Source organism: Scaptodrosophila lebanonensis, unplaced genomic scaffold, assembly GCF_003285725.1.
Source record: "Scaptodrosophila lebanonensis strain 11010-0011.00,11010-0021.00 unplaced genomic scaffold, SlebRS2 tig00001412-arrow-pilon, whole genome shotgun sequence".
Lineage (NCBI taxonomy): Eukaryota > Metazoa > Arthropoda > Insecta > Diptera > Drosophilidae > Scaptodrosophila > Scaptodrosophila lebanonensis.
This window is the reverse complement of record NW_022060739.1, coordinates 10,831,958-10,857,663: the sequence shown is the minus strand read 5'-3', so window position 1 is coordinate 10,857,663 and position 25,706 is coordinate 10,831,958. Positions and strand designations below refer to the sequence as shown.

General features: G+C 39.1%; 1 protein-coding gene and 1 non-coding gene across 2 annotated transcripts in view; one reads left to right on the top strand and one right to left on the bottom strand.

Moving 5' to 3' along the window:
* The first annotated feature begins 3,984 nt into the window (after positions 1-3,984).
* Positions 3,985-25,706, top strand: part of LOC115631822 (fez family zinc finger protein erm) — a 32,296-nt gene continuing 10,574 nt past the window's right edge. The window contains exon 1 of the mRNA XM_030528662.1: positions 3,985-4,013. The gene's annotated coding sequence lies outside the window, so the exon portion shown is untranslated. The remainder of the gene's footprint in view (positions 4,014-25,706) is intronic.
* Trnar-ucu lies at positions 12,709-12,781 on the bottom strand. Its single transcript has one exon. It is a non-coding gene; the product is annotated as a tRNA-Arg (tRNA).

The window sequence follows — 25,706 nt, the reverse complement described above, 5'->3', positions numbered from 1 at the left end:
ATGAAGTTGACTGTAAATTTTTAGTAGCAATAGCCAACACGTCGCCAATAAGCGAGCAGAGGGAAAGTGTGGGGAAAATGCCGAACATTAGAACATTTTTTAGCATTGCATTTCATTTACATACACATGTACATATGTACTACATACACACACGCACACAAACACACTCCTTAGCGCTTTTATTTACTTACGCGTTGAGCATTTTCTGCGCCCGACTCTCTCACCTGTGTGTGCAATCCAATCCTTCGTCTCCTTCGCTTGTCATTTGGCTGTGAGTTGACGCTTTTGCTCGCTCATTTCGTTGCGGGCCCCAGTAAATATGTACATGTTGAAAAGGAAGCTTCGACTAAGAGCTCCTCCCTGCCCTGCGCGCAATTCAAGTCTTTTATTTAATATTTTATATGCAAACATTTTATTATCCTTTTCAGCCTGCCTGCACAATTCGAAGTCGTCATCGTCGTCAGCGTCTACGCCTCCCACTCTGCCACTGCCTATGTTGGATTTGGCTTTTGTCCATTTCAATTGCTGTAATGAATGCCAGCCTGGCCGCCCTCTGCCAACTCCTACATACAATTTTACAAACATACATGCATATATCCTTGCCAGCAATGTCGCGTATTGTTGGGCTTATTGTTAAAACACTTGAGGTGTGGAAATGGAGTTGATTTCTTCGGCTTTTTTGTTGTTTATTAAAACCTCCACGTGCAATTTCGTAGCGGTTGCAAATGACGGACGGGCTGCGAAATTTCTCATTATTTAATGAAGTGCCGCAAATCCATCCCCACGAACATCTGATAAGGAAATTATAAGTAAACAGCCATCGTTCAGATTGAAGCGGAAGGAAGCTGAAATTTGTTTGTATTTAAAAGTTTTCAAAACATATTCGGGTTTTAAGTAAACGTTTAACTGAAACCTAAAGCGAATATTAATTGTGGAGTTAAGGAATAGTCCTGGATATTTTAAGAATATAATAGAAACTGATGTTTGGCAGTTTATGAGATTTCACATTATAGCTAAGTAGAGGCTTAGAAACTATGCACGGAGAAATGTTTCTACTAAAAGAAATATAGGTTTATTCATCGGAACTGTATCGGATCTGCTGTTATTATAATAGTCCCTCTTTATAAAAGTTCTTCATTATAGTAAAAAGGAATCTATAAAAGCCTTTCTACACATACTATACTATAATTTTCTATACCAATATATATATTGGCAAAGGCGAGCTGTACTTTTGATGCTTTAATTTAAAAAATTCTTTAAAGAATTTTCTTGGAGCATTCAGATTATCATTGGGAACCTTTAAATCTTACTGCAAGTCAAAATATCATCAGATATATAAGTTTGCTGGTAATCTTTATCTTGTCTAGATGCACAGCTGATTATGCTTTGTACAATCGATTTCTGGAACTCTTTTCCTCACTACATTTTAAATACGTATCCACTTATATAACGGCTTACGGGAAATCTTTCTCACCATCACAGCACAACTTTCAGTTTTTGAGTAGTCTTATTAGTCATTAATTAATATTAAATCCTCTTCTCCTCTTCTAAATCCTTTTCCTAACGTGCCTTTGTTTGTTCATTTTTTGGTGAATGGCAAATAAAGTTCCCCAAAGTGGCGGAAGAAGTTCAATTCCTTTCTTAATACCATATACAGTGCGAGCCTCTACAATTTAGAGTCTAAATAGTGCTCACAAAGGTGCTCTCAATTGATGGCTAACAAAGCTGTGTCCTGATTCTGTGATCGCCTGGGAAACACCGAGCAACTGTGCTCCATACGCTGCTGACATTGCCGTGCATCTAATTACAGTAATTATTTGATTAAAAAATCTCCCAGGGTATGCACAAAGGAGTGCTCGACCGCTCTGCCCTTGCACGGGGCATCTCCATTACAACAAAAATAACAAAAACACGCATTCAAAGCATTACGCTCCGTTGGCATAGCAAGCGGAATGTTAGGAATCTATTCTACTTACGGTTTTATTGCACACATACCCACATATAGGCATACATACACATGCACATATATACAAGTATATATGTATGTATATATAGTTCACATGCCAAAAGAAACCAATACACACATACCTGCATACTATTTGCCATGAAATTCTGCAAATCATAGAACATTTCTGTAATAATGGCGCCCAGCAGGAGGCGGGGAAGACAGGGCCGTCGGCTAGGGGGTAGGGGACACAGGGGCGTTAGGGGGCAACCAAACTCGAGGGGCTGACGACACGCACCTGTGTAAATGAGAACGCAAAAAGGAGCAAATCACAAGAGCAGCGCGGCGCTAAATTGCAGTACAAATATGTACACATGAAGGGGCTGGTTGGGGGCTCGCGGTGGAGCTGTAGGGACGACGATGACAACGTTTAGGAAAAGGACAGTCAGGCAGGCAGCCAGGCAGGCAGGCGGCAGACAGGCAGACAGCAGCTGCTCAGCATCAGCATCAGATGAGCATGATGGCGTTAATAGCACACACAATTGACATATTGCGCCTCAGTCAGGCGGGCAATACAACAATAATAACAACAACGGCAACGATGACGACTCAAAACACCCCTTAAACGAGTCGACTGCTACAATCGAGCGTGCCCGACTCTTACATGCCCTCTAAGCGCTTCAGTAATATGCATTTTGTTTTATTTATTCTATTTGCTATTCAAAATAAGTTAACAAATAATTTGTTTGCTAAATTCGAGAAAGAAAGTATTAAAATTATTATGGGGGATTTATCGGTAAGCTGATATTTATTTAAGCTCAGAAGAAGCTGCGTTCCCAGTTTGTCCTTTCCAGCTCTAGTACTTACGGATTTAATTAATGTATACACGTCTAGTTCGATTCGTTCGATGCTGATTATACCTAGATTGTCTGCCACGCCTCCTTTAGCTTGTGACAAAAACTGATTTTAATTCATAGTACTCTTTTTCGCTTTCTGGTGCAGGGTATACAAGCGCGGCAGGGGTGCGCCTATGGGTGTCACTCTTCTTGCTGGAGCAAGCGAGATGGCAGTAATAGCGACAATCATGAGGAGCACTATGATGATGATGATGTTGTTGTTATATTGCTGGTAGTGTGATGTTGTTGCCTTTTGATTGCCCTAACGGTAGTTGTGGCATTGTAACTGAGAGAGCGAGAGCGCACGCGTTTGTTCAGAGCGCCGTTTAATATCCAATTGCCGACGGGAAAAAGTTTGACACATTGACGAGCGTAGGTGAGCGAGAGACTCATTAACGGTTACAGCGACAGGGAGAGTGCCCGTCTATGGCGCCTTGGTCGCCATATTGCTACGCCAACAACAACTTAGCTGACGAAGACGACGCCAGCGCCAGCGCCAACGTTATATTTTTGTTTTCGCCTTAATTTACTTTGGGCCCATAAATCAAATATTTACATTTCGAAATTGACGTCTTGAACGCGCGGTCGCTGCTCGCGCACATCCTCGCCGTCCTTTTGTGGCCAAATTATCTTCAAAGTCCTGGCGCATCTGCTGCTGCTGCTCCTGCTTCCCCCCAAAAACGTCTTTTGTGGGCGCCACTGCGGTGAAAATTAAACTTTGAATTCTGCTTCTGGTGTTTACTTAAGCCACCGACCTGTCTCAGAACACTCCGTGTATGTGTGTGTGCTTGTGTCCGTGGGTCTGTGCAATAGAATTTACGCCAATTTGTTACAAATATGTATCCAAAAACGCAACAACAACAACAGTAAACACCAATAACAAACAACCTGCGGCTATTACTGACTGATGATTAGCTGCTGCCAAAAGCTTTGAAGTTATTTACATACACATATGTATGTATGTGCGTAAATATACATATATACTCGACTTCTGACTTGTGTAATGAAGTTTAAATATTAACTCAGAAGCTGAAGGAACACATCAAAACAAGGATACAACACACAACTCGCTTATCAAATTCTCAAATTTGAATATAAGACGAAACAGTTAAGCAAATATTTTGATTTGGAATTCAATTTTCAACGTGGATTTCTCCGCTCTTGCCTTGCAGGTAAGTTTCAATTAAGCTTAAATGAGTTTAAACAACATACCAGGACAGTTTTTAAACCCTTTCAAGTAATTAAGATGAATGTGGTAATGTAACATAAAGTAATCCAATACAAATGCAGTTTATGGCATCTCTATCACATTTTCTTTCCCATTATTACTTTCACATTTAGAAGTGTTTTTGGGAACAAATGGAAGCGGTAATAAAATACCTCTAACTGTCCTTTAGTGGTTCTCCTTCTCTTGAAATGCATAAAAGCTCAAGTATAATGAGAGTTAAAACTTGCTTATAAGTGCAGCTTTAGGTCTTTTGTTTTTTCCGTTATTGTTTTGGGTCTTCGAAGAGTTTGTAATTCCGAAAGAAGAAGAAGAAATCATAAAAATTTATGTTCTTTAAAATATATGTTGAAGTTTTCAGAATTCTGGGCAGTTCTATAAAATTCGTGCAACTAGCTATTCATGATTGTGCTTTTCTAAAATTTTATTACTACTATTTTAAATCAACTGTTAAAGAGACCGAAACATTTATGAACTTAACTAAGAATACTTATATAATATTTCAATCTTTATTGTTGAACAAAATTTGAATTTCTTTTATAAACTTTATATTGCAATCTAATATAAAATAATGTGTTTTGTAATTCAATTGGAATTCAAGTTTAAACTGACTTTAGTCCCTGAAACTTTTGCCTTAAATAGTAAAATTAAACTATCACTACATAGACTTTTGCAGTGCTTTTTACGCTGCTTCATTATATCTACAATCATGTGCCGTTTTGTAGAATCTGTTCTTACGATTGTTCAGAAAATATTGAAAATATTACATACATACTCGTGTAGTAAGTGGTCTTAAGTATAGAGCTAACCACAATAATTAAAATAAAATATAAAAATGTCTGCCAAATGTTCTACTGCAAATAGTTTCTTTTTTTTGGCAAAGTATTTATGGCTAAATTTGCCTTCAGTTCTTTGTAACATCAATTCAATTAACTGATTTCAACGTTATCTGCTTATAAGCACTCGAAAAACTAGTGAGGTCTATCATAAATATAAGGGCTCAGTATTTGGAAATGTTGTTCAAGTTGGATTTTTGAAAAACCCAGAAAAATATATTCAAAGGTCGGATGCCTATCTTATTTTTTTATAACTTCTACAAAAGTTAAGCTTACGTATCAGTTATTAATGGAAAAGGGAATATAATGACACTAGAAAACTGCGGAAAAACAAATGAAAGATAAGAAATAAGTCCTTACCCGTACAACAAATATGTTAAACCATTTCCTCTAGACAAACGAATACTCTTTTAGTCCTTTAGCTTGGCCAATCTACCGCCCACAACATGTTAAATATTTAAGGCAGTGCTGAGGGGGCGGAAACAATCAACTCGACCGCTCTAACGGTTAGTTCAACATTTGGCCCAGTGGCTGCGAATAGTGGCACTCAAGTGTGTGCGACTAGAAGTGAGCGCCAAGAGCGAAATTAGACAACCAAAGGGTGTGTGTGTGTGTGTGTGCTTTATAGTCAAAAGGATCGTGTGTTTGTGAAATGAAATGGAAAGTGTCTGAGCCGAGTGTTGTGCCGGGCTGTCCAAAGCGCCAACAGAGCGCGACAATCTGTCAAAGTTCCAGTCGTGTGTCAGCCTTTGCGTCATCAATTGTTAATGTCACAGACGCGCAGCGGTGTGCCGGCACAGAGGACGACAACGAGGACGACAAGGACTAAGACAACTCCAAAGCTGCACAGCAAGTTAACCTGGCGGGCGGCAACTAAAGTGCTGGTGCTTGCTGCTGCGATTTAACTTTCATTTCGTTTTTCGCGCGCTTTTCAATTTTTAATTGGGATTTCGTTGTTGTTGCTTTCGTTTGCCTTCTTTATTTGTTTGTGCAACGCCTTGGCCTGCACTTTGAGAAAAACTATGCTCAAATATTTCACTTTTGTATAGCAGGGGGAAACTGTGTTGTCTTAACTTGACTTAACTTTAATTATTTTTGTTTCCTTTTTCATATATTATTAAAATTAATTTAAAATTATATTTGCAATTTAAAATAATTCAATTAAGTAAATTGAGGGATATTTGCAGGTCCAAATTCTAGATAAGTACAATAATTCTGAAACAGTGAGTTAGACATCTGCTTAGTTAGTTATTTGGAAAAGCTGCGACTATTTCTTTACCAGCAGGCTGTGGAGCGAAACGGCCAACCAGTTGGGAATTATTGCTGATGGTTAGTGTCGAGCCTAAGCGCAGCTTAATTTGATTTGATTGGAATTCGGAATTGCAATCGTCTTACTTTCGCAAAGTAATTATAAATGTTAACAGGTCTAAGCATAGTAATTAAAAGATTTAGAAATTAATATTCATCTAAATTGAAAGAATTCGAAATGAACTTGAAGAGTGAAAACGTTCACAATTTAAATTCGATTAGAATTGAAAAGAAAAATCGTCGTTTACATCTAAATTGAAAGAATTCGAAATTAACTTGAAGAGTGAAAACGTTCACAATTTAAATTTGATTAGAATTGGAAATAAAAATCGTCCTATTTCTGAAAATGACTCGAAATTAACTTGAAGAGCAAAAGCTTTTTCCATTTTATGCGATCGGAGTTCGCAATCGCCATTGTCTTTCATTTGAAAAGCATTTGAAATGAACTTGCAAAGCGAAAACTTTCAAAATTTCATTCCATTATAGCTCGTCCTTTAATCGTCCTACTTTAGGAAATATACACTTGATAGTCTTGTAAAAACCGAAAGCTGCTCGCTTATATTATTCACATATGGGGACAATGTTTCTTCGAGTGTGATCGTGGCTCGCCCTCGCTTGTCTGCTGTGCTAAGGGTATTTGACTTGCCACGTATTTTGCGTGAGTGCACACGGCAGTTGTTGTTGCTGTTGTTGTTGGCATTGCCTTTGGCCCTTGGGGTAAATGTCTTATGGTTGCTGGCAGACCTCATCGCCATCGTAGTCGTCATCGTCATCGTGTTGTGTAAAATGCGCTTTTGTATAGTGTGTAAGCTGCTGCTGGTTTTTATTGCCGTGCCGATGTCCTTTGGGGGTTCAACGCATTTACCGATTTTTCGTGGTTTTTGATTTTCTGACACGGGTTTGCCGACAATCATTGTGACATTTTAATTGTTTATTTGCGCAGTTTGCACAAGCGGCAGGATGTGTTTTCTCCTTTCGCTGCTGTTGCTGCTGCTGCCAGCTCCTGTAGTCCTTGTAGCTGTTGTTTGACGAGCCAGTCTGCTTGCGAGTTAATTTTTTCCTTCGCTCTCCGACTTTTTTATTTGAAGTTGCATATTTTGACAAAAGATTTGCGGGTGAGTTTACGGTTTGCCTCATGAAAAGCCACTTGGCATGCATTTGTTTGCCAATGTAAATATTTGCCTTTGTTGTCATTTGAAGTGCGCTCCACTGTAGTTTATTATTATTATTACTACTTATTGTGCAGGGGGTTAAGGTAATACTTGGAAACTACGCGAGCATGTATTGCTGTCAAATGGCGACTTTAAACTGGCCCGAGAAGGAATTAAAGGATATCGAATTTTGACACTTTTTCAGTTTCCAAGTTTAGACTTAACATCATGTTTAAATCCATTTAAGATGTTTTTGTTTTATTCTAAAAAATTGAATGTTATTTAATGATTTTTTACATTAGTTTAATTGCTTTCCTATAAATTATAGTATGTCTAAATATTTTTCTTTTTCTTTATCTGAATTCGTGTTAAGCCTTTAAACATGTAAGTGTATGTAGCAATTAGTAATATATAGATCATTATGATGAGACAAATCGATATGGACTTTTTATTTGTCCATCCACACGAACACCAAGAAATTTGGAACTATAATAGCGAGGAACAGCAAGCGTGGTAGAATGTGGAATTGTCTTTTCTATACGTAGAGCAAGTTTATTAAAAGCCATTTATAATGTCATTCTTTTATATAAAACAGTTTGTGCAGACTGCCTGACAAATTGACTGTTGGAAAATCAACAAACACCCAAAGCGGGAAGAGCTATGTAGCTAAAATTATTTTTATAATGTAGATTTTGGAAGGGAAGAAAAGGGGTTTCAAAGATTCGATTCACTACTATTCTAAAAAAGAATACAAAATAAACTGCATTCGCCTTTTTTTGGGGCTCTAAATTAATTGGGTTCTAACGCAGGCTATTTTAGACAGCTCCCATATAACTGCCCATATATTATAATACATATACTATTCTTATAATGAATGCTTCATGATAATCTGAAGTTTTCTCAAAATGGGTACACTATCACATTATCAATCAATCAATCAAAAAAATAGTATATTCATAAGTTTTCAATGATGCCCCACCACTTATAATTTAATTAATAAATATAAAGTTAATAAAGAAATATGCATTCTCCAAACAATAACTAAAATATGATCTGGGTATTAGGAGTATGAAGTGTACATTGTTTTTGGGATTATGTAAGCGATCCTCAGCGAACATATGAGCAGTGATTAAATCTAATTGATTGTTGCCCAGCATTTGCCTAATGCCCCATAATTATGACAGCTTAGCAACAAAAGTATCTTTTACCAGCTGGCTGGCAGGCTTGTGCATAAAGATAGATTGGGCATATCAATATTTAATATGCCAGCCACTTCAACTGCAAAACGGCGTCGGCTTTGAGAGTTATGGAGAGAGAAAAAAACGGAATGAAAAATCAACATAATCAACTTGTAACAATTTTTAAACAATAAACAACCACCACCAGCAACAGGGGCAGCAGCACCCTCATAAAAAAGCAACCCATGATATATTTATGCCTAATAAGCGAACGAGCGCATATGGAACTTTATTAGATACAAATTCTTTGGCTTTGGCTTTGCCCGCTAGCTGTTAAATGCTGCTGCCCGCCTGCGATTGCTCATGTAATCTTGTCAGAGAAGGAGACGTCAACCATTTTACGCTCCGGCTGCGAAGCTGACCTCGGGTGGTTGGGGTGGTGGTGGTGCGATGGTGGTGCCAGAAAGGGGTTGCAACCCGCGGAGGCTGAGGGCACTAGACGATTTGTTACAATTTTACGATGCGTGTAGCCATTTTTTGGCAGTCCTACTTGTATATAGGATAGAGTGTGTGTAGTCCGGGATCGATCTACCCCCATCCCATACTTAGGGGCGCGTTCGCTGGCAGCACTTCAAGTGCGCAAAAGGCCGAGTCCCGATGCGTTCGTTCGTTTGAAAAACCCGCAATTAAGTACGTTTCCAAAATACCCCCTGCCTCTACATACATACATGTATAAAATACTTATTGTAGCGCTGCTTTTTTATTCCTCTTCTTTATGTTGCTCTCGTTTCATGTAACTTTTGTTTATTATGCGTAATTGCAGTTACTCGCGCTGCTTTGGCCCATTTGCCTTTTCATCAGTCGAATGGTGAGGGGCGAGGGTTGAGGGCTGTGGGCTGTGGAAAGTGGAGTGCCGAGCCTTTTGTATCGTGCAGCTGCTGCTATTTTGCAGACACTCTACCTAACTGTGCTTTTCTATGCTAAACTACAATGCTTGTGGTATCCAAGGCGTATACTTAATATTTCGTTTTAGTTTTTTTCCTTTTCTCTTTTTTCTGCAGAGTTGCATGTCTGCCATTTGCATTATTTGCCACTTTTTCGTGCATTGCTCTTTGCCTTTCAAAAAATACAAATTGTTCGCTTCTCCTACTGTGCACAGCGCTCGCTTGTTATCGTTGCCCTTTAGTAGTAGTTCGTCCCTATCTCGAGCCTGTGGCGAAAATTGGTACTTTTGGCGGCACAGACGTTCGAAGAATACCTGCCGCGCACATAAGTACTCGTAGCAAGTACATTGGTATTTCTAATTCAAGTCATCGTGCTGCGATTTTGTTGTCTAGCCAACCTGTGGTGACTACAGTGGGACGAAAGTGACTCATCCTTATGCTTAAAGGGGCACGAATGGAGGAATGGCGGGCTATGAGCTTAGAAAGTCAAACGATGAAAGACAGTCTATAGAAAAAAGAAGAAATGAGTTAAAAAAGGGACTGGTAGAATCGCAAATAGTTGGATTCAAATATCAAGAGATATCCAGATTTATAGTTTGTAGGTGTAATGTGCATAGATAGTACGGAATACACTTTAAATAGAGGTAAAGACCTTAATAAAGATTAAGAAGAATATATAATGTTGAGTAAAGATTGTGTTGAGTAAAGACAGTGTTGAGTAAAGATAGTGTTGAGTAGCGAGTACAGTCAGAAGCAAGTAGTAGTATGTAGTTTGAATTAGCTTTAGTGTTGAGAGAAGACAGTATTGTGTTGATGATGAAGTACCCCTGGAATAGAGAGATAAACTATCAATAATAGTACGAGTAGTGTCAAATAATATTACCACAGTTTAAATACAAATAGTTTATAGTAGACATTGTATCGTGTATTAATAGTAATGAGTAACCATTAGAAACATTAAAATATACACCTAATTCTGTTTTTAAATGGTGTTTATTTAAACGATTTTGATTTAAAATTACACTTTTTTATATGGTTACACGACGTTATTCCATTTAGCACAATTCATTATGCATATGATCATGATTTTTTAGGAACCAATCTACCGTGTAAAAACAGAATTAGGTGTAGTGGAGTAAAGGTGGCGTAGAGTTACAGAGTACCAATTGTATCGTTTACCAACACTATGAATTGATAACCATAGAGCAAGTATATATAGCATCAAGATCGGGTAATGATACATCCATAATATACTCCTAAAATACTCCAAATAATTTAGGCAATAATTTGAAAAATTTCTATTAAGAAATTCAGAATGTTATCTGGATTATAACAGTGCTCTACTAACAATCTACTTAAGATCGAGCTTTCCTGACCCGCTTGAATAATTTGACAAATTTGCGTGCAAATTATTTGCATGTCTCATCACTGCTCACACTGTTCGCACTGTTCACACTGTGCCTACGCGCTAACAATTTGCATGGGAATCATTTAAAGAAAGATTACAAACACGCAAAGGGCAATCCGACCGGTGTGGCTCCGGTCTCCGGTCTCGGGCCTTGGTTCAGGTCGGGGAGCAATTCGTTGAAAAGTAAATTATAGTGCTGTGCAGTCGGCTGTCGGCAAATTACGGCAAGTAACTGTGAATTTATCTGCAACTACTACTACGTGCCGCACAATAACACCAACAATGTACGAGTAGTTGCTGTAAATTGCAAATTGCGATGCAGACTGGCAGACTGACAGACAGGCGGAGGGGGCAGAAGGGGTTGAGGTGCTTAGCTCCGGCCCCGAATCAAATGAGGAACCAGAGGAACAAACTGACGGACCGACTCGACTCGACTCAACTCAGCTCGACCCGTTGTACTTTTCAACTTTCAACAAAATGGCGGCGCACATTTGATTTGTGTTTTGTGCAATTGCAATTTGCTTGGCGCTGATCTTTTTGCTACCCGCCAGCAAATTGCTACCTTGGCCGATGCCGATGATGATTATAGGCAGGAAAACAACCACCGAGCAACCGGCCAAGCATTATGGAACAACGCATCTTTTGTCAATATTTGCGCATGAAATGTAAACATTTTAATAGGCTGTTAGTTTGCCAGCTACACACTCATGAGATACATTCTGTTAGATACCGTGCTTGCGTACTCTCGGATACAATTGCGAGCACTCGTTTGCCAACCAACAAAACCGCCGCACACTTGACAGCTGTTGCAATTTACGCTTGATCTCTGCTATTTGCTATTTGTGTTTGGGCTTTAGCGCCGCCGAGATTTTCTATCTTGCAGATACATTTTATGCATTTCAATTTGTTGTTTGTTCTACACAAATAGTGTATTTAGCTTTTTTTTTCCCCGCTATCTCGTTGAACGTTTCTCAGTCTTTTTATTTTAATTGAAAATTGCTTTTGAAGCGTTTATGGCTCAGCTAAATATATTTGCTCAGCTTAATGAAGCTTGCACTTTGCTGGTTTCGGTGGGCAATGGCTTTGTGATGGAGTGGGAATGGGAACGGCGACGGGGACTGCTTTGATTCCTTCAAAGAGTTATAATTCAAAATTGAATAGTCACCTTTCATTAAGCCCATAGCAGTACTTTAAATGGGAAATATATGACTATATCTTTTACACTTTGGGTACTGGGTGTGGAAGTTCTGAATGAAAAATGCAAGATAGAGGATAACTTCATTCCAATTATTTCTTATTAGATAGTTTATCAAAAAACACTAGAGTCAGAATCACAACGCTCTAAGGACTTTTCTATTTTTTTTTCTTAGTAAACAATGTGTTATTTACAGAAAAAGTAATACTTTTTTCGCAACAAAAACACTTTTGTTGTTAAATATAAAATAAAATACAATCAACAATATTGTAAGGAAACGGTCAGCTTTATATCTCTGACAAAAAGAAATGAACCGTATATCATTAACCGTATTCGCATTAACCAGCATTCCTAATATAGTATTACCTTACTGCGCGATTTCTTGAACGAAACGCAAACTATATGCGATTTGGCAAACCTTTTTTTTTAAATTATACTTTCAGACATCAATTAGGTTTCAGCTTTTCAAGATCTTTTTTCTAAAATATGATTACTGAGAAATCTGTGTGATTTATATTTTATATTATTTGTAACGCTGACATGATGTCTAAAACCTATCCCATACTCTTATTGAATAGTGTTGGCAAAAATGGTGAAAAAATTAATCGATAATTTGTGGATGCAACCCTTGCGGGGATCGAACCCGCGACCTTTGGATTAGAAGTCCAACGCGCTATCCGCTGCGCCAAAGGGTCTCACGGTTTTAGAACAAAATATAAATGATAAACTTTTGAAAAGCCACCAAAAAATAGTTTCGAAAAAAAAAACCAAAAATGTTGAAACGATCTCATTACCAATTTGTATCTGTCTGTCTGACTGGCCGCTTTATTTGTCTTCAGTTTGTTGTCTAAACAATGAGAGACCCCGATCAGAGCAACAGACAACAGAAACAGCTATTTAAATATTTAATTATTTATAGATGTTCCCGTGTTGCTGCACGGCACACGAAATAGTATATACGAGTAGCAGTGTAGAGGCGCGAGTATCTTTTGGTTGCAAGCGCACAAATGTGTCAAAGAATTACGAGGCAAGTGAATCGATACGAGCAAGCACTAGAGGAGATCTGATGTCTTGATTTGAAACTTGAGTTCAGTGTCTGGAAGGGTTTCAAGTTGCTCCTTGTAGTCCTGGCCGGTGCAGGAGCATTCAAGTGCTCAGTCTGCTGCGTGTCGGGCTTATCTCTCGGCTGCGATCTTCATGCGCTTTTAGCTTTTAGCTAATACCTATCATGCATATACTTGTAGTCTGGGAGGGGGGAATACGTTTGTTTGTGCGAGAGGGTTGCTAAAAATACATATCTCGGCCAACGCGTATTTTCGTGACTGCCTGCAATTACTCAGAAGTCCGCACTAACTGGCCATTGATGTTGTTGTTTCTCCTTTTTTCGCTTTGTTGTTGTTGTATTCGTTTGTTGCTACTTTCAGTTTGTTAACAAATTAATCAAATTGAACAAGCCGTCGCCAGACACCAGTCGCCTTAATAGAGTAATCACCACGGCACGGTTTCTTGCTCTTATCTCTGTCCATCGGCGCTTTCATTTTCGATGCGGTGCCCAGCCAGTTCCGGTTCTGGAAAGTGTCCCCTTGGGGAGTTTTCTCACTTTTCTCGCTGCCTGATTTATCTACGCCTTCCGACGTTTTTATAGACCGCTTGCCATGTCCGTTCGGGGGGTGTGTGCCAGCACATTTTTTCGTACGCAAATCGCACACTTCAGCGGATATTAAATTTTATGGCTCGTGCTTGTTGCCATGACGCTCCACCTCGACCCTGTTGGGTGTGTTGGGTGTATTGGGTGTATTGGGGGGTTTGTATTCCATTGTTGTGTTCATTGAGCACAGAAGTAGTTGCTGGTCAATTAGCTTTGACTAATAGGAATGCCAAATATGTGTGCGTTGAAAACTGAAATTGTTGCCGCAACATACGAACATAAGGGGGAGAGGTTTATTATGAAGTGCCGAGCATGCTCGTTGATTTATTCGATTCATTTGCTTTGCATATGCACTTCAATTACCTTATTACTAAGTTAATATTCTCTTGTGTTTAAGGCTTATTGAAAAATGTTACCGATTCATTATTAACTTAGCTACTAAAGAATTGAAATTCCTTCAAACAGACGTCTATATTTTTACTTATGACGGATTGGCGCCCTACCTGTCCTCCCTCCATCTCTGTTTCTGTCTGTTTTCTTTTGTTGACTGAGCACTTGGTATAACAAATAATAAATGTCCTTAAAGACGTTAAGTCTCGTTCCTATGCCTTTTTAATGGTAGCTTGTTGAACTTGCCAATAAAACTTTCCACTCCAGAGATTATATATTTTTGTAATTTGTTGTACTACTTGTAATTAGTTTTGTTTCATTTTATTTATATGTATTTTGAATTCATATAGAAGAAAAAATTCAACTAACAGATGGGATGTGCTTTCTTTTACAAAGTTTTTCTTTACATCGACAGCTTTGTTTTACAAAAGAAAAAAATCATAAAATTAAATATAAATTCAGTAGTCAGCTCTGACTCTATATATCAAACAATTAATGATGGCTAGTAATGATATATATTTTTTTAATTGTTGGTTAGTTTCTTTATTGTATTTCAGTAACAATTTTGATTTTTGTTTAATATTTCATTTATTGTAAAATTATAAATTATAATTTATTAAATCTATTCAGACCTTTTAAAACTTATAGTATATGCTGGTTGAAAAAAGCAATCAGCTGAGATATAGTCAATAAATGTATTGCCAGCTTGGAACCACAACTTTTACACAAATTAGCAACAATCTATATGTGCAGCTGAGAAGAAAGGGTGAATCGATGACCCGCGAAAGACTTAAGTTATGGTCACACTTGCAAATCATTTGCATTCGAATTTGAAGAAGGCATTTGAAACACGTTCTTAGACTGACAGTCTATAGCTTTAGTTAGTATACCCTTAGCATAGGCAGCGAAATAGCGAAGCTATTAAGTAATCACTTAATAAATTATATACTCTACTGATTAGGTAGATGTGTAGACATGTGTGTCTCTAAGAAACTCTAAATGCAGTTGCTGAAATTTTTCCATCATACCTTCGTTGGCTAATAGCTGCTCTGTTGGTCAAGCAAACAACTTCTCTCGATCCTGATCAAAGTACTTCTATAGCTGCTATTCCAACAAATCTTTAAGCACTTCATTAAATATAAATTTAGGAAACACCCAAACAAACTGCATTGCCGAGCAGCTGCCGGCCATGCCCCGCGACTATTAGAGATCAAGCTGCAGCAGCAGCGTCCTCATAATATGTCCTCATAATAATGTTTTGCAGCAGGCTCAACGCCCCTAAGATGGCACGGCACGGGCACGGGCACGGGCACAGGCACGGGCACGCGCACATCAAGGACACGGCCAGAGCAGAGATTTGCACATGTTCATCAGTTAATTGCTACATATGCGACATACAAGTACATACGCCTAGGTATGTATGGTACGCCTCCAAAAATGGGAAGGAGAGCGATGTGATGCGAGGGCAACCCTCCAAGACGTCGCTGCTGATCCTTCCGGTGGTGTCGGCAGTTGGCACAATGCCTCAAGACGCGCACAGGAAGCAATGTGTGGCGGTTAACAATTGTTGACTCAGATTTTGGCGCAGCTGCCGCTACGCCGCCGTCGCTGCCGCCAAACATTGCCTCTTGAAGTGGGCAAAAAGGATAATCAAGGAGCCCGGCTGGTACTTGTGCTTGTAATGATCATTACTGTTGGAAGATCGGCACGTCGAACCGGTTCCAGCGTCTTTTGGGCGTTGCTGTAGCTTTGCAGTTGCTGACATTTGATTTTGCTGGCGCACATTTTCAATTTCGCTTTCGGCCGCAACCGGAAACGGGCTTTTTCTTTCAGCGGCGCGCATTCTGCTACGGTTGTTGACACGCGATCCTTGCCGAGGACACTCATCGCTGGCCTCAACTTAGGCGGCGGCGGTGGCGTTGGCAGCAACGACGACGTCGACGACGACGACGATGGCATGCGCTCTCATCCTGCGTCTGGCGCGTGTGCTACTTCCGGTTAATTATATTCACGTATAATTGTCAAAATGTGCAAATGCTCGGCCCGCTAGGCCTGCTTGCCAGCAACGAAAGCGAAATTTTATGCTTTCATTTGTTCTGAATTTTAAATTAAATGCATATGCTTTGCTTGCTGCTAGCCATTGTATATGTGTGTATGTATGTGTGTGTGTGTGTGTGTGTGTGTGTGTATGTGTGTGTGGCGAATACCCTCCTGCCTGCTGTTGGGGCGTCGGCTGTCAGCCTTGTCTGAATGCCTATTCTATCCACATAACTAAGTACCACGTGCACTCAGAGAAAAAAGAACAAGTCAGTTCTAAGTTTTTATTATTAATTATATATTTCTTAATATTAGTAATAACATTAATATTCCCACGATTTATTACACACTTTTTATCTAAAATGTAAAAGGAATTGTTATAATTCACAAAAAAAAGAGATCATCCATAACAGTTTCAAAAAAGATGTAAAAGAGGCAGTTGTGTCCTTAAAACAACTATAGTTTAGATGTTCCAAAAATCGTAATTTGCGGTCCCAAGTCTTAAACCATTATTTACTACAGAAAACGCAAATAAATGTACTTAAAATTATAAGAATTATCTTTAATTATGGCTAATTTTATAAAGAAAACAAAGTGAAATTCTAATGAAAAGGTACAGTTTTCAAAATAAAGAAAATGAATTTTACATTATAAACATAATTTTTCAGAATTCGTGAATTAAATATTTGTCAATATTTATAGACAAAATAATTGAATGCTATATTTGCAAATTTTAAATATTTAACAACAATTTTAAAAAGGTAAAATGGTTTCATTTCTTCTACTTAAGAAGAACACAAGTTTCTTATGATATACTATATTTCATAATTTATGACGAATTTATATAATCTACATGCACTTTTCTCAGTGTAGTTGGCTGCCTTTGTGCCAGGGCTGTCAGTCAGTTTTCCTTTTATGCTGCTTAGCTTTGCTCTCTTTGCTTTTGTATTCCATGTGAGCATAAAAACTAAACTAAACAAAACCCAACTGCTCATTAATTGTCGGTCTCTGCGCTTTTCAATTGTCAGCCGTCAAGGCTGATGATGTCGACAGAGTCGGGCAGTACTATATAGTATATGATGATTATAATTTGGCTCGTGCCCGTCGTCTCTGGTTGCTTGTAATGCGATAGAAGTTGTAGTAAGAAACTCGCAGGATGCACACAGTCTATTGTCTTGGGGTCCAAGGTGATATTCTGAGGTGCCTTGAGTGTGGGGATCTTGTAATAAATACGCCTACGCGAACAACTTGAGACTCATTTATTGAGAAGGAAGGGCAACAAGAGTGAGAGTGGCAGCAACAATTGTAAGGCTGAGGCAGTAGAAAAGTGATCAGGTGTGCAGTTTTTAGGGATAACACAAGTTTTCGGAGCCAAGTGTATAAAGGAAGTAAGCAATGAATCCAACATCGGATGAAAAATGTTAATCAACAATTGAAAAAAAATACTTTCTTAAATGAGTCGAATGTTAGATGTGAAATTCTTTTGCATATTTCTGTGTGTTGAAGAGTTTTTCGGCTAGACAAGTACTGTTTACTGCTCTGTTTAATTATAATTTTTAAGTAACAATGATATTTCAAAGGCTTTCTGTTAAATATTTAATATACAGACCTTCTTCTGAAACATAGCTAAATGCTTCTTGCTTTAAATTTCTGTGTGCTGAAGAACTCTTCTACAATTGGGATGTTTCTGCAAGCCTTTTTTTTTGACTGTCGTAAAACTAGCAGATCTCCAAGCTCCCTTCACTGAATACCCCGCAATGAATTCATGTTTTTGTATAATGTTCTTCAAAATATTGAATATTAATTATAATTGTTAAGTAAAAGTGATATTTCAAAGGCTTTCTGTTAAATATTTAATACACAGACTTTCTTCTGAAACATAGGTAAATGCTTCTTGCTTTAAATTTCTGTGTGCTGAAGAATTCTTCTACAATTGGGATGTTTCTGCAAGTCTTTTTTTTGACTGTCGTAAAATTAGCAGATCTCCAAGCTCCCTTCACTGAATACCCCGCAATGAATTCATGTTTTTGTATAATGTTCTTCAAAATATTGAGCATCCTCTCAAACTCAGCCCTGAACCGTCAACTTCCAATTGCAATTGGTTGTCAAAAAAGTATCATCCACATTATCATCATCATCATCATTATTTTCATCATGGGGATGTGTCAGTGGCAACACGCTAATAATAACTACTCGAGGATGATTGCTGTGAAGTGCCAATCGCGCACCCACAGCAATGACCGGAAATAAGCAAAAGCCAATAAATCAGCAGAAGCGGAAATAGAGTAAATAATGAAACATGGAAAAAGACACGCCATGACAATGAACTAAGGAAGCAGCCATTGAAGTGCCGGCGACGACGACGCCCAACGTCCAACACCCAACGGAACAAATAAACGTCCAATCCTGCCACTGCCACTGTCCAAGGACAGATGAGCCAAAGGGACGCGTGTCGGCAGCAGCGTTCAATTTGTTGCAATTATAATTGTATTGCCACCGAGCGGTTGCCTCGCGGTAGTGGCAGAGTCGCGTGTCATAAGGTTGCATAATGCGCTTAACCGCAGTTGCTGGTCCCGGGGCGGGGCGGGGTGGCGCGGGGTTGGGTTGGGGGCTGACCAGTGAGCATGTTAATAATTTCCTTGGCTTCATAAAACGGCGACACGCGTTTTGGGCGTTTAACGTTTCTTGTTTGCAGGTTGTTAACTGTAACAAAATGTTTTTTCCTCCGCAAACACAGACAACAGACACAACCCTTGCCACACGGAAGTGTTGTTATTGTTGTTGCTTTTTATGACAGGAAACAGCAACACGACACACGACGCATTTTTCCATCGAAGGCTCGTTTTTTTTGTTGAGGCAGCCGCCGTCATTTATTTCATATCCTTATGCTAATCAGCTTTGAAGTGGATTGTTTGCCGAGCTATTTCAGAACGTGGGAGAATATTTGTTTGACATGATAGTTAAATATTGGTGCGCCTTTTTTTTTTTTAGAGCGCTGGCAATAAAGAGATTGTTTTTAGAGGGTAGGGCTGCAAGTCACCACTAGACGAGACAGAAGGAGTTATAATGAACACGTATTGGTACCAAAAAGTCGACTTCAAAAGGCCAAAAAGAACAAAAACTACGGAGCCTTATTGATTATAGTTGCTTCAAAAGACAAAGGGATGGACGCCTTTAAATACATTTAAAAATAAAGTTTAAAACTAAATAATTGTCCTGGCTTTAATAGTTGAAGAGCATCAATAGAACTGGAATTCTATCATCCTTTTAAGCAGTAAAAGGAATGTGAAGTTCCTCATTGCACTTTCTACTGCTCTTATTATACTATAATACGTATTTTTCATTTCGGGGAAGAAAGGGAAAACAAACTTGCTAGCTTAGGAATTTCTGCTTGGTGGTCCCTTGTTGTTTTGCATATCCCACAAATTAGAATGGAAACAGTTCCCTAATGTTGCACACAAACTTGCTGAGGCATAAGCCGCAGATGTTCATCAAAATAATTAGCAGCAATTACAGATATAAATCAGTTGCATAGACCCAACCATAATTTTGCGGTTGCACAATGGCAGTCGAAGTATCAAAACAAAAAAGTGCAGCTTGTCCAGCTGAAGGGCAGCTGAAAGATCTGAGCACCAAGATCCGCTCAAAGGATTTTCACCAATTTCTGAACCGCATAATTACTAATACGGAGCTATTAAACGTCTGACGGACACCAACTCGGCAGCAACTCAACAATATAATAACTCAGCGAGCTAAACAATGCCTCAGACAAATCTTTGTCTGTTCTAATAACCAATAACCCAAAAATATATACGTGTATATCTATAGAGTTGTACAAACATGTCAAAATACTGTCAATACATTTCAAAAACGCACTTGTGGAAAACATCCATCGACAATGGTTTGAGTTTTCCCAACTTTGAAGCCTGCCGCCATCGCCGCCGTCACTGCCAGCTACCTATAAGGACTTATGTGTATGGTCCCTATAGGTAGCATCTCATTGTATCCTTCACTGGGTATTCGGTTTTTGTTGCCGGCCTCTGTGCGACGGCACAGTAGCATTTGAAAGGATTAGGCATATAATTTGCTTTGCTTAGTTGCTTAATTGTGCTTAAATGCACGGATAGCTTATAAAATATTTGCCTAAAATATTTTGGTGCAATTATGAAAGGGTACGGCAGATCCTTTCTAACCCATATGCCACTTGTTTTTCCCAGAGCCTTTCAAAATGTGTGAATGCTTGGCTTTATGTGTATGTATGTAGGTGGATCTGATCGCCCCGAAGCGACAGTTGAATTCATATTTTGTAGCTGATGGAGATATGTATGAAGAAGAAGGAAATGTGTATCAACAATGGGAGTCAAAAGACGTCAAAATGGATGGAAAATTATTGCAAATAAAATGCATAATTGATTGTCGAAATAAAATAAAACTAATTATTATTATTAATTTGAGAGAATATGGCAGATCTTAGCGGGAAACAAAAACTATGATTTATATTATATTATAAAATAAAATAAAGATATTTAATAATGCAACGTTAAAGTTTTAACTTACAAGTTCAGAAAGCCTAAGAAAAAACTATACAGTACCGTCTATTAATGCCTCCGGCCCGTTGGTGGAATTTTATTTGCCATTTGGCCAGCTATACTTGTATATTCAGCGTTATCGGTTTTTTTTTCCTGAACAATATATTTCTGTGTTATTTCTATATTATTGTGATAGAAATTTGAGAGAATATGGCAGATCTTAGCGACAGAATGCATTGATAGATATATATATATTTAGAACCCCTCGGATTTGTTTTTCTGCGCATATCTTTCTTTGTTATTTCTACAAGTATATTATTACGATACAAATTTGAGAGAGTATGGCAGAATTAAGTTATATATACATATATATTAAGCGTCCTCTGATTGGTTTTTCAGCACATATATAAATCTGATATACATCATTAGCAAGCAATTATTATCTTAGTCGAATACTTAATAGCCTAATAGAAAACTGTATAGCTGTCTTCCAAGCTCGGATCGATCCACCCTTGTGGACAGAATCGACAGCAAATCCACTTAACATGCTCCCGGCAGCCCAACTGTTGGCAAAATGATTCTTCACACTCAATTTCGCTAATAAATGATTTGCGGGCACTCGCTTGTGATGACAAACATTTAATTTCTCCGGTAAGCCACAATTTCCGGTAACACCCACCCAAACGCACACCAAAAAAATCAAAATCTGAAGCAGAGAAAAGAGAATGCAGTTCCAGACAACTCCCCCCGAGACCCAAACACACATCAAATCAAGAACGCTGTCAAAATTCATGCGGAAAAATATGACAAAAACGCAGATTGGGCGTTGGCATAAATGCCAGCATACGCATCGAAAGCCAATTAGGAAAAATAAATCACGCGGCATGTGTGTGAATTCTTTCGACTGAGACTGGGACTGGGACTGAGGCTGAGGCTGAGGCTCAGACTCAGCTTCAGACTCTGGCTCTGGTTCTGGCTAGGATAGACCGACCTCAGTCAGCACTTCAAAGCAGCAGGGCGGACAGACAAAGAAACCGCTGTCAGGCAGCAGGCAGCAGGCAGTCACCCCAAATGGCTGACAGGAGGGGTGGTGGCTCGTTGAAGAAGCTAAACAAGTGCCAAAAGCTGATTTCGCTGTAATTACAATTCACACTCAGACGTACAGACATACAGACATATAGAGAGAAAGAGAGAGAGTCTCATTCGGAGAAGGATTTCGGGCGCTGTGGAAAATCTGGCAAATGTGTTCTTTTTGTTTGGCAGCAGCACTTAAGCGACACCCGCTCCCTGGCATTCCCGGCGACGAAAACTTTTTGAGATGAGTAGAACCCACAAACAGACACACCCACCAGAACTCTTTTATGGATGGATGGGTGGTTGGATGGTTGGATGGTTGGATGGTTGGATGATGGGTGTTGGGTGGGCGTTGAACGCGTGCCAGGCCTACCACTAAGTAAACAAAGAGCAAATGCTTAAGCTGGGGTTGGGGTGGGGGTCGACTTGTTCGGCTGTGTTGGGGGCAGCAATAGAAATGTCACAAACAAACCGATTAAACAAGTACATTTCAAACAAACACCCACAAAACGGCGAGGAGTCACCAACCATTGCCAACAATGGTTGCAAATGCTGAGGCAAGAAATGTGCTGCTGTGGTGGCAAGGTTGTGCGGCAGCTGCGAAACAACCCTTTGGGCCTTAGCAATAAATCTGTTCTACAAGAAATTATAGTTGTTTTTTCTCTCACACCCCACTCTATCATTTTTTTTTCATTCGTATTTTACATTTCTGTAAATCCGGCCAAGCATAAGTTTTTGTGACATTTCACTGGCGCGTGACCGTTTCCACAATGTTTTCATTTTTTTCCAGAACTTTACAAAAGTATGTTAATGCGCTCTAAGCCTATTAGTGTCAATTAAAAAATTATTTCATTGCTTTTGGTTTTCGTTTTGGTGTGAAACTGAAAGGTGGCCATTGGGTGTTTGCGCCAATTTAAGAGTTTGCAGAACATGTCAGTTGCAAGACAGAGCCCTGATGCGATTAATCGGTCAACTGGTTGCGCAAACTTTGCGGTCAATTGTGGGCGGGAAAGTTGTGTGGGAAACTGTGCTCCTGCCAATCGATGTAATTAAAGTTTGCTTCAGCAATCAGCGTAAGCCAGTTGGCAGTAGTTAAGTAGCTGAGGAAGTGTTGGTAACAACAGAGGCACTCAGTTGTGTAATAACGCGAATTAAGATCTGCGTTTAGGAATCATTAAGAAAATGAACTCATACTAAGAGTGTCTTAGGTGTAAATGCTGCTATAAGATATTTGTATTAAAGCTTGGAATATGAAATAAGTAAAAATGGCAAAAATTCATAAATACACTCAGTATATACGATATTGTGATAAGCCAGATAGTTGTTCTTATCAAACATGATTTTTTTTTTGAATAACTCCCATGGTAGCTATATAATATAGGGCTTCAATCTATATCATTCGAATATTATGAGACGTTATTAAGAACTTTTAAATACCAAGTTTGCTAACGATACCGTGAAAGCTAAAGTTTGATACCAAGATAGATTTTTACATCAACCTATATTCTATAGGAACTAAGTACATAAAGAAATGAGGCTATATATAAATTGTGATCATATAGTTCATTCTGTTTGATATATCTAGCAGTTATGGTTATCTCCAGCTGTTAAAGTAATTGTAATTCAAGGGGTTAGAATGCCTTTTTTGATTCGTGTCGTTATGTTGACCATGGCATCTCCTTTTTAATGTGATATTTCAGCCCTCCCATCGAAAAAGTTGTCTTCTTAGACTGAATTGAATTGAATATTAATGAATTTTAAACACTTTCAAGATGAGTATCATTAATAATTGATTTAATCGTAGTGGCTGTTTAAATAATTGTTAATAAATATATAGCTCCCATAGTTGAACTCAGTCGAGACACATCAAAGCTATATATTTTCAAAGTTTGCTTGATGCCTAAAGCTGCCGAACTATTGAATACTTTAAGAGATATCTCTGACCCCTCCTTGGCCGCTTATTAAGGTAAAAAAGCAAGGAGTATTTTGTATTAGCTGTGCTGCATGCAGGAAAGGTATTTTAAGGATTATATGCATCGTGCATTTTCCTCAGCTGGCCTCCCCTTAACCTTCCTCACAAGATGATTTGAGTATATTTTCATCTTTAAGTTGCATCTTTAAGCAGTAATGAAGTGCAGTTTTTAAGCCTCAAAGCATAGGTATTCTATCAGTGGTTTATTTCGCCAAATATTTGTAATCTTTGCAGATACATGAAGGACATGCAGTCTGCTCTTTAGAAGCTGATTCTTCACACTTTTCTCTGCACCATTTTGCATCAGGTTCCAACGCGCCTTTGACTGCCCTACTAAACCAATAAAACAGTTCACAGCTCGCACCTACGACTAAGCACTGGCCTAGAGATGCGGCAAATGCAAATACAACTTACCGCCCAAAATTAACCTTAAAATTGAAGATTTACACCTTGAAGATGCAACGAGCTGTTTTTCCAGAGAAACTCTGACAAAGCAACGATTCCTGCTTACCGCCTGAAAGTTTGGTGGTTCGAAAATCTAGTTCTATGCTTGCATAATCTGTGGTAAGCCAGGACGATTACAGGGCATTGTATAAGAGGATGCTGCAGTGTATCCATGAGATACATAGACGTACGAGTATGTAACCATGAGAGCTGAAACCAAACGCATTGTGACCATTGGTCGAGCACAATGCTACATACTCGAGAGAAACTCGACAGCTGCCGGACACAGACATAGAAGTGGTGTGGGTGTGTGTGTGTGTGTGTGCGTTTGAGAACTCGTGTCCGAGCAACTAATATCCGATTTGCAAATGGAACAATTGCGGTGTTTGACCAATTTTACAATTCATGTAATCCCCTAAACCACTACATTAGCGACACAAGACGACGACCAACATGTCCACAAATAGCCGATATACTCGTATGTATGTATGTATGTATGTATGTATGTGTGTATGCATCGGTCTAAGTCCTTTGTGCGGATGTGCCCGGCTGCCTGCTTAGATGAATGAACGAACATCTTTTGGTCTATTACAATTGTCAAATTGAAATGTTTTGAGTTCATTCAAGAGTAAACAACACATAATTTTATTTATGTGGGTTACGGGTCCGGTCGCTGCCACCGCCACTGCCAGTGTCGACGACGACGTCGATGTCTCGGCCGCTCTGCCGCCGCTCATGTAGGTTTATAATAATATTTTGCTAACCTTCTTTTCGCTTGTAAAAGTTCAAAAAGATTTCGCCCGCTCTTTGTAGGCATTTAGCGATTACCGACACAGATTAAGGGATGTTCCCAATACCCATGTATATAGGAGTATATATCTACTCATATGTGTGTCTGTGCTGATCGCACAATCGGCTTTTGCGCATGCGCGGCAGGTCCTTTTGCTTCTCATATGCGCGCAATTAGGCGAGTTTACGCTTTTGTCCTGCGCCCGCTCTGTAGACAACGGATTTCGTCTATTTCGCCTTTGATCCGCTCTATCCTTAAATCTGTGCACTCGACCATGCCAGTGCAGCTTCCTTCCACTCTCTCTCTCTCTCTCCCTCTCGCTTCCTCTCTTTCCCACAGTCGCTGCTCTGCTACGATTCTGGCCATTGTGTCGCGCGCATTTGGCGCGTTTAAATAGATTAACCGCCTTGCAATTTACCTTTTACCTTATCGAAGATGGCAGCTACAGCTACCTACAGTTCCATGTCGTGTCCAGGCGAGTGCTTTGCGTGCCTGCCTCTCATTCCTGTTGCTATTTCCTCTTCTTTTTATGCATTTGTCTGCACACAATTAGCTGGTCCGCCCTTTGTTTGCCGTCTTAATCTTGAGTAAATTAGTTCATTAAGAGGTTAATTCCTCATAACACCCACAAATTAGGCAGCTAGATGTGTGTGTGTATGTTTGTATGGGTATGTTCGGGCTTAGTTGCAAAAATCTAGAAGAAATGCTAAACGTAATGAAGCTACAATAAATATAT